We start from the raw sequence: 10623 nt of genomic DNA on the forward strand, positions 1-10623 counted from the left end.
TCTGCCTGCTTGCTATGAGTCTGACTCTATTTTTCTTGGTAGTTCAGTTTGTTCATTAAATTCCGCATGAGTTAAATCATATGGTACTTTGTGTCTCTGTTTAGCTTATTTCATGTAGCATAATGTTATTCAGGTCCATCCATGCTGTTGCAAAGGGTAAATTTTTCTTTTTACTGCAAAGTAGCATTCCATTGTGTAAATGTATTACAACTTTTTTATCCACTCATCTACTGATGGACACATATTCACCAATGGTACATCTGATAAGGGGTTAATATCCAAAATTTATAAAAAACTTATAAAACTCAATACCAAAAAAACAAACAAACAATCCAATAAAAAAAAGAGAAAATATTGTACCTGAATAGACATTTCTCAAAAGAGGACATACAGATGGCCAATGGACATGAAAAGATGCTCAATGTCACTAATCATTAGAGAAAAGCAAATTAAAACCACAATGAGATATCACCTCACCCTGGGCAGAATGGCTATCATCAATAAATCAACAAACAACAAGTGTCGGTGAGGATGTGGAGAAAAGGGAACTCTTATGCGTTGTTGGTGGGAAAGAAAATTGGTGCAGCCACTATGGAAAGCAGTATGGTTTTACCTTAAAAAATTAAAAATGGAACTGCCTATGACCCAGTGATTCCATTGCTGGGAATTTATCCTAAGAAACTTGAAACACTAATATGCGTTGTTGGTGGGAAAGAAAATTGGTGCAGCCACTATGGAAAGCAGTATGGTTTTACCTTAAAAAATTAAAAATGGAACTGCCTATGACCCAGTGATTCCATTGCTGGGAATTTATCCTAAGAAACTTGAAACACTAATTTGAAAGTCTATGTGTACTTTTAGTTCATTGCAGCATTATTTACAACTAGGGGCCCAGTGCATGAAATTCGTGCATGGGGGGGGAGGGAGGATTCCTATGTGCACCCTCTGTCAAGTTCCGGGACCCTGGCCACTTCGGGCCTAGGCTCAGGCCTTCAGGCTTGGGGTGGGCTGGCTCCCGAGGATGCCTGTCCCAGGGACACAGGTCTTTTGGCGCCGGCGAGCACAAGCTGCCATAGAGTGAGAAACTCTGCCATGGCGATGGGGGGGAAGCTCCACGCCCTGCCCCCGGCTTCTGCATGCACCGCCCCAACCTTGGCTCCCTGGCGCCCACGTGCATGCAAGCGGCCACAGGATGGGAACTTCCCCCATCTTTGTTGGGTTAATTTGCATACTCACTCCTCATTGGCTGGTGGGCATCATGGAGGGATGGTTAATTTGCATGTTTCTCTTTTATTAATGTAGATAGTCAAGATTTGGAAACAGCCCAAGTTCTATCATTAAGTAAATTCTTAACAAGGGGGTACACGCAACTGAAACCTGTCTGTGGCTCTTCCTGCCTGGATGCAATTGCTGGAGATAGAGAAATCATCTTTAAATCATAGGTGAAAAGCATGAAATCAACAGCCATTCACTGAGCAGAAATACCAGACTATTTCTCTCTGTTGGAATTGGGAACCCTCTATACAGCCTTGCATGATCTAACTTGCATACCTATCATCAATGTGAAAAAAAAAATAAACCCCTGCTTGTGTTTCAGCTTCTGTAATTGGATTTCTGCTACTAAATGTATCACTTTGCTCAGAAAATGGTGAAAAGTCATTAAAGATCACTTAATCAACCCCTTTCTCTATTTTACAGTGAATGGAACAACAGTTGTAAAAAAATAAAGTGATATGTTTAAGATCAGGCAGCTGGAGGTCTCAACATTGTGATCCAAGGGCTGGAACCATAGACCTATGTGTGAATTAACCTAAAAAAAATTAATGCACAGGATTTACAGCACAGCTACCTTTTGCTCCAAAGTCTTGAATTCTCAGCATGTTTCTGCCCCAGTGAATATGACCTTCAGCATTCTAGGCACTTCTAATTTCATAGGTCAAAGTCAATTGACCTCCAATTGTGTTGACATTCCCTGTGCTTTCTAAAAAGAATCAAACCCAGAAGCACTGAATTGTCGACAGCCTTGCGGAGAGACAGCATATATGTATACCAAAACCCAGAAATGGTAGTAGTTCAGGGTAGTCAGGAAACCTCTCTCTATTTCCCAGGAGGTTAGCAACTGGCAAACCAGCTGGCTTCACTCTCAGCAGATGCTCTTTGAAACTGCAGGCGGGCTTGAGTTGCAGGAGGTAAAACACAGCATGAGCATTCTGAGAACAAATCCATGGTGTGAGGGCTGAAATTTAACTGGCTGACTGAAGTGTAGTAAACCCTATCTGGACATTTTATACCCTCCCTTACAATTACTGGTTAAGAAACCTCTGCAAGGAAACATATAAAGGAGCTGAACCCTTCTGCTGGGAAGTTTTAGTGAGATAATTTTTATGTTTCAAGCCTCCTCCTCGAGGAGTCTAATGCCATAGCCTACATGCCAAGCCTAAGGGTGTACACACACACACACACACACACACACACACACACACACACCCCACACACGCGGCCATTATTCAGATTTACATTATAAACCTTTGAGCATGTCTCACAATTCCTTTTTCCTAAAATGGTGGCTACTGTTTTCCTTTTGGGGAGAGAATGGGCAGGAGAAATATATCTCTTACTTCCAAACTGCCTTACTCAGATTCTTTTTACAAATAGCAGTAGTTTTTTCACTGACATCAGTTAAAAGGCCTTTCAATTGAAATTGTCGAAGTGACAAGATAAATGGGTACATTCATCTTAAAGTTTGAGAAATACACAAGGGAATGGATTTCTGTAAGTATTAGAAAGAAGCCATGAAATCCTTAGATTGAGCTAAAAATGCAAATGCAGTGAATTTACTCAATGGTGATTTACTTACAAGAGAAACCAAACACTATGATGATCAGATTTAAACACATTTTTTAATTACTAGATTTTTTCCTTCTTATTTTCCTTTACATATTTTGTCATTTACTATCCAGTAATTTCTTCCTTTATACATCATATCTTTGAAAAATACTTGAATTTGGTATTAGTGAGAACTCAAGGGATTTAAGTTATGGCAGTGGTACATATTATTAAGATATTGATGAGGGAATAAGTAATAATCCAGTAAAATAAAGGGAAATTTCAGAAGCATTTAAGAATACTTTATCACTTTGGGAAAAAAAATAACACCTTGCTTTTTTAGGACAAATCAAACTACATAGTGATAGTTAAGATATATGGTTGGAAACATGCAACGTAATGAAAATAAGTTTATTTGGAAGAAGAATGAGGACTCTAAGCTATGTGGGGCCACTCTTTCTCTGAAAACTTCCTGAGTAAGGTTTTCATATTTAGCAATATTAAATACAATATGTCCAGTAAAATTTAAATTTTAGACCAGTGATGGCGAAACTATGACATGCGTGTCAGAGGTGACACGCGAACTCATTTTTTTTTGGTTGATTTTTCTTTGTTAAATGGCATTTAAATATATAAAATAAATATCAAAAATATAAATCTTTGTTTTACTATGGTTGCAAATATCAAAAAATTTCTGTATGTGACATGGCACCAGAGTTAAGTTAGGGTTTTTCAAAATGCTGACACACCAAGCTCAAAAGATTCGCCATCACTGTTTTAGACCAGGGGTCCTCAAACTTTTTAAACAGGGGGCCAGTTCACTGTCCCTCAGACTGTTGGAGGACCTGACTATAGTATAAAAAAAAACTATGAACAAATTCCTATGCACACTGCACATATCTTATTTTGAAGAAAAAAAACAAAACGGAAACAAATACAATATTTGTATTTGCATGTGACCCATGAGCCGTAGTTGAGGACCCCTGTTTTAGACGAACGAAGAATTGCACAGAACATACAAATACTAGCAGCTATTAAATTATCTGGAATTCAAATATAACTGAGTGCCCTGTATTTTATCTGGCAACCTTATTTCCCAGGACACCCATTGTTTGTCCTTGTTGGCTGTTAAAGGTCTCCTAAGCCCTTGGTCCTCCTTTCTCCATTAACAAGGTTGTTATCATACTGAGATGGAAGAAAAATTCATTCCCACGTGTTACAGTCCTTATTAGGCTGCCAGAAAGAGGGCTAGGCCACTATTTCAGTACCTCTAGAATTAGAATGGTTTAAATTAAACTTACTCTCTTAGATGTTTACCTTCTTTATTATAGGACATATTGAAACGTGTTCCCAGTTACTGCCTCACTCATATTATACAAAATCAGGGAGAAGTCATCTTTTCCTGACAAAATCAACCTCTCTGCTAAGATGATACTCAGGTTCCCCGACTCATCTTTTTTCAGAAGAGTCTACCCAGCCTGCATGTTGGGCACCTCTTTAGAAGTGAGGGGTTGACCCCTCCTCATTGAAACGCCCTTTTCCCTTCTTAGATTCAACCGATGTGTTTCTTTTTTCTTTTCTCTCTCTAAGGAGCCTTGGTTATTCATTCTATGACAATGCTAGAAAGACACAGTACAAGGCTGGGAAAGTATTATTTTTTTTTAAAATATATTTCTTTATTGATTTCAGAGAGAAAGGAAGAGGGAGAGTGATAGAAACATCAATGATGAGAGAGAATCATTGATTGGTTGCCTCCTGCACCCCCCACCCTCCACTGGGGGTTGAGCCCGCAACCCAAGCATGTGCCCTTGGTGAGAATCAAACCTGGGACTCCCAAGTCTGTAGGCCAATGCTCTATCCCCTGAGCCAAACCGGCTAGGGCAGAAAGTATTATTTTTGACCACCATACTAAATATGACAAAATTTGCTATCCAGATAAAAAGTTGGATAAAATATGTAGAATAAAATCGTAAAGTAAGTAGACTTTTAGCTCTTACTGACTCCCAGCCACCCCTGACCACAGTGAGGTAAATTCAAAAGAGTAGTAAGCAACTGTATTACTGAAGGCATGTTGATTAATGGATTATTGTCAACCTGGAGGTGGATTTCTTGGCTCAAATCACTCTATGTTTGTCTTTGTCAACATTATTCTTACTGATGTGGATTTAGATCGTGTTTGCCTGAAATTTAACTAGGAGATACCCAAATATTGATTTTTAAAAAGGATGAAAATGTTGATATGTGTCATGTGTACAAACAGCATTTAAGCAATTTCTTGTTAGTTATATCAGGTAGGAATTTCTAAGTTGGATTACAGATAATGGGGCATAAAATTAATTATTGGGGAGAGGTGCTATAAGGATGCTGTATTCTATCAACATTATTTTCAATAAGATTTAGCTTTTTGAGTAGTTTCTGAGCTGCGTCCACCATCACCACTTCCAGATGCTGGAAGATGTATCATGCTAAGGGGAGTTTTAATGGGGCTGCTTAAATATCTTATTAGTTTCATTATGTGCTCATATTCTTATGCAGTAAATAATACATTTGTTATATGTGTATGGCCTAATAATCACTGTTTTTGGATGTCTGCATCATTTTAACCAGATAAGAAAATTTCTGGTACTAGCAGGCACTTGGAATATGGAAATAAATGTGTTATATAGAGAAATGGTCATTATGATGGTATCTATTAGACCAAGCTAGAATACTTTCCTGTATTTAGCACACATTGGACATAAGGGATGCTGCCAAGGTTAGGTTATTATTGGAGCAGACAGAGGTAACAAGAAGATCATGAAGGGTAAAGAATAAAAAAGGACTATTTCATGGTGGCGATTATAAAAAACATATTTGCTTATCTTGGCTCAGATCATTGTCCTATGCTTAAAAGAGATGCATAATGATACTGAAAGATAAAAGTATAAATTAATATCAGACAAACTCAGAAAAGAAATATTAAAATTTAAACAAAGAAAAAGGAGAATTGTTTATTTCTACACTAACAACACTGTATATACTTCAATAGCAAAAACTTTATCAAGGAGTTTTCAGTGGATATAAAACCCAAAACAAAAGACAATAAAGTGCATAGAATATCATTGTATTCTGATAAATGATACAATCCTCAATAAATATGTGAATCATCAAGATTCATGTCCTAAATACTATTATATCAAAATGTATAAATCAAAGCTACTGGGTAAACAAAAAGAAGTTTGGCAATAGCATATCTCTATAAATACTTTATAGACCAAAAAATAAAAATAAAGGATGATCACCCTGGCTGGTGTGGCTTAGTTAGTGGGAGAGTCATCCCTCACATAGGAAGATTGCAAGTTTGATTCCTCATCAGGGTACATGCGTGGCATGCCTGGTTGTGGGTTCAATCCCCAGTGGGGGGGGTGGTGTACAGGAGGCAGCCGATTGATGTTTCTTACATCTATATTTCTCTCTCTCTCTCTCTGTCCCCTCTCTCTGTCTCTGTCTCTTTCAAATCAACCAACATCCTCAGGTGAAGATTAAAAAAAAGAAAAATAAGGAATGATGATATCAATAATATAATTAATGAGGATTATTTGATAGATAAAACATAGATGTATAGATAACTAATTGGATCATCTTTAGACAGAAAATATGGCAGTATAGCTTCCAGTCTAGTATGAAAATAATCTCAGCAATAGGGCACAGTAAATACTCAAAAATTCCAAAATGCAGAAAATTAATGGACTGCAATCCCCTAAAATTCAACAACCTCCTCACCAGACTTTTCATCTCTAGTTTTTGTTCCCCTTTGGCCACTTTTCACTTCTACCTGAGTGATCTTTCATAAACTCAAATAAGCTCATGTAAGTCCCCTGGATGAAGTTTTTTGCACGACCCCCCCTTTTTTTTGAGTGCTTCCTAGTGACCTGTTGCTAACTCTTCAAGTTAATCCTTGCACCACGCCTGCAGGTTTGGCAGTATTATTCTTAAATTCTTTTTCATAGGTTGTTCTTTCCCACCAGAATGCTCTTCCTCTGTTTATTGTGTAGCAAACACCTATGCTTTCAAGAATCAGGTTAAATTTCACATTGTATGACAAGCTTTTCTTAATACTCCTCTTCCAACTCTCTACAAATGTCTTCATCACAGTATGTGGAAGGTTTGGTTATTGCCTGTTATTTATTTGCCTCAGCTATTAGTCATAAAGTTCCCTAGAAGGTGGGGTTCTTTGTCTTTTAATACTTTATCTCCAGTTGTTAGTATAATGCCTAGCATATATTAGCTATTCTAGTATTTTTGAATGAATCAGTGGATGAGTGAATAGATACTATATACATATTATTGGCATTTTTATCTATATTAAAAATTTAAGTCAAATGTTATAAATTGTTTGCAGATAGTATTTCATATAATTTTTTGCTTTATGTAGAGGGAAGGAAAAATGTTTCCATTTATATAAAAAAACAACAACAAATATACAAGTCCTAGCTATGTTCATCACATTTTTTGTTTAATCCTTCCAAGAAACTTGAGAAATGGTGTTTATATCTATATCTGTATCTATGTATAAGAAAAATGAAGCAAATTTAGAAATTGCACAATATCACACAGTCAGGAAAACAAGACTTAAAAGACTGGCTTGCCTGATTCCAAAGGCCAATACCCACCATAGTTTACTAATTATTTCTATTATACAAATAATAAGAAAATTTAACCTTGTGAATATTATGTGCCAGGCCCTGTTATAACTGTTTTTCACATATTATTGTATTAAATACTTACAATTACTCTAAGAGTTAGATATTATCAACATGACTCTAGTTTTATAGATTAAAATAAAAAGGAACAAAGACATTAAATAATAACTGGCCCTATCACATTCAGCTAGAATGAGGAAGAACTGGCTTTGATCCAAATAGTATGACTTCAGCATCCAAAATTGTAACTGCTAAGCTATGCTATCTCTCAGATGATGAAGTTTATCCAGTTCTCAGATTAAAAATTAATAACAACATAGATTTAGTCAAGTACTCATAAAATACATATAGATCAACATTTCTGAGATCAAAATGTGAAGAAAAGACATTTTTGATTAATTATAAGTAATCAAGATTAATGAAGTGATACAACTCCAAATGAAGTTTTAGTGATCATTAAAAGAGGAGCCAGTATAATCCTATATGAAAACATTAATAGAATTAGAACAATAATTAGAATGCCAAAAAGACCTATTGTGAAGTGTTAAAATTGGTGTCAATGAAATGGAAAAATTTGCTTAATTTGAAATATCATTATTTGCTGCAGTGCTCACCTAGCATCATAGTGGTCTGTCAATAATTAAACACACACACACACACACACACACACACCTTTTTGTCTGAAACAAACTTTTATCTAATTTTACAGTTTTTTAAGTTTTTATATTTATTTAAATTATTCATAGTCTCTTAAGTTCCATGGAAGGTGTTGTTTTATTTTAAATTCAATTGTCACTTTTTAAAATTCCATCTCAAAAGAATTTGAGCTAGCATCACTTGCAGAGAAGAAAAAAAAGAATATCTGAACAATCATGGTATTGATTGAACCTATACTCTTTTTCTGTTGCATTGCTTATTATGTATGTGTACTGCCACAGAATGGGCAGGTCAAACATGAAGAACAATACTTTTAAATTTTGGGGTATTTTACATATTTGTTTGAGTTATTTAAATGTCTGATTTAAGACCCACTTATATCTCTGGTCTTTCGTAAGACAAAGTGGCAGAGCCACCTCCTTCTGTACAACACCTAACTTCCATAAGTAAGTCTTTGGCCGATCAGGCACAATGCTGTATTAAACACATCCATAGATGCAGGTCAAGCTAAGCATTTGCAAAGTTGGAGGCAATATTTTACAGGCAATTAGCTCATATAAAGTCACAAACTATTAACTCAGTAGGGGTTAGTGGGCAACCCTAATAGTGGCCATTTTTGTGCCTAGTAGTTAATGTAAGGCTGACGATTGGACAATTGACCAAGGGTGTGCCAACATTTATACCTGGAGATTATAAAGTTTGGTATAAAGAATTTGCTTCTGGGTGCATAAAATTTTTTCAAAATCTTTTCCAAACCTTCCTCCCACTACACCCACTACTATCTGCAAGATGTCTGGAACCATTACCTTGCTTTTCCTCATATATCTTTCAAACAGTTTTTAATGGTTCATGTCCCTTTAGCTACAAATGCCATCAAACTTCACACAGCAGGTCAGCCATACCCAGGTGTAGAGCCTAGCCTTACCCCACCTTAGTCCATGTATTAGGAGCATCATCTTTAAGTGGAGAAGAGACCAGATGTCTTGATGCTCAAAATCCTATTTACTGTGTGTCTGGATGATTTTCTAGGCTCCAGGTCCACTGAGCTACAGCTACTACTACCATGCCCTCAACCCATCCAGGCAATATGTATACTCATGGGTGTGACTGGACAGTGTTTATGAGCTCAGCATTTGGAACCAGATAAAGATGGGTTCATTGCGTGAATCAAACCAGTAAACAGTTATATAACCCTGAGAAAGATACTTAAGCATTTTATCTTTATTTATTTTTAGCAAGTAGGAGTTAGCATTTATTCAGTGCTGGTTAATCCCTTTAAGATCAAACCTGAAAAGTTAAGTTCCCTGGTCCTAGTCTTTCTAGTTTCTTATCAGCTCTTTTTCCCGAGCTGACATTAAAGAGTTCTCACTTCATCACTGTTGAAGCAGCAGAGTTAATTATTTTAAATGTCTCCCTCCCCCCATGTAAGATGGTGTGGAAGCTATCACCTCAAAGAAAGATCCTGACTTCATCCATTTCAGCCACACCAACAGAAAGGACTTTTATGTTTCAGGGGGACAAATAGGTGACACGTAGGACTGTCAGGTCTGGATGCTCTTATGGTGGTTTTGTATTATACAGATCTGACAGGGCAGCCTGACGCAACAGCTCTTTACAATTGGCCTATTGTGGGAACAGGAATTTAATCACATTAATATCTTAAGAAGACTGCTTAAGGAGGTGAGTCACTTAATCTTCCTGAACCTCAGTTTCCTCCTTTATGAAGGGAGGATAATACGATGATTTAATATAATGAAGATAATTATGCAGTGATCAAGAACAGAATTATAGGCTTAAAAGCTGTGGGAAACAGAAAGCAGACTGGTAGCACTCTCCTTTGTCATAGTGTTGTCTTTGCCTCATTTGAAACTAAAGGGACAAATGCAGAAAATGGTCCTACTCCCCGTGAAGGGGACGGAAAAATAAAATTGAAAGGCAAATAATAGAAGACATCAGGATCTTCCTAACTTCTCCCTGAATTTCTCACAAAACACTGGAAACTTTCCTTTGACTCATCTTATGCTACTTTAATGTAAACCTTTGTTACTTGGGGCCTTCACCCAGGATTAGTAGAGAGCTTTTACTTTTCAAGTCTTTTCTTATTTTATTTTATTTTATATTATTTTATTTTATTTTATGATGAGACTGAGGTGCTACCTACTGTGCTAACAGAGCACCTTATTTATTTATTTATTTTTTGAAATCTCTGTAAAGAGCTGCTTCAACCTTCTATGTTTCCCTTATTCCTATACTTGATCCTATTTCTATGTATTGTTGAAGTCATTTCTCATTGGTGAGCTAAGCACTGTTAACCACTGTCTGAGTTTATTGAGCACCTATGCTGGGCTCAGTTTTGGACTAGGTGTTGTAATGTTAGAGAAAGAATATAAGGAACTCCCCATTTTCTTGTGACAGGATTGTGAGGCAAGTACTTTTGTCTTTATTTTATAAATGATCA

This window comes from Myotis davidii, unplaced genomic scaffold (assembly GCF_000327345.1).
Source record: "Myotis davidii unplaced genomic scaffold, ASM32734v1 scaffold201, whole genome shotgun sequence".
NCBI classification, from domain to species: Eukaryota; Metazoa; Chordata; class Mammalia; order Chiroptera; family Vespertilionidae; genus Myotis; species Myotis davidii.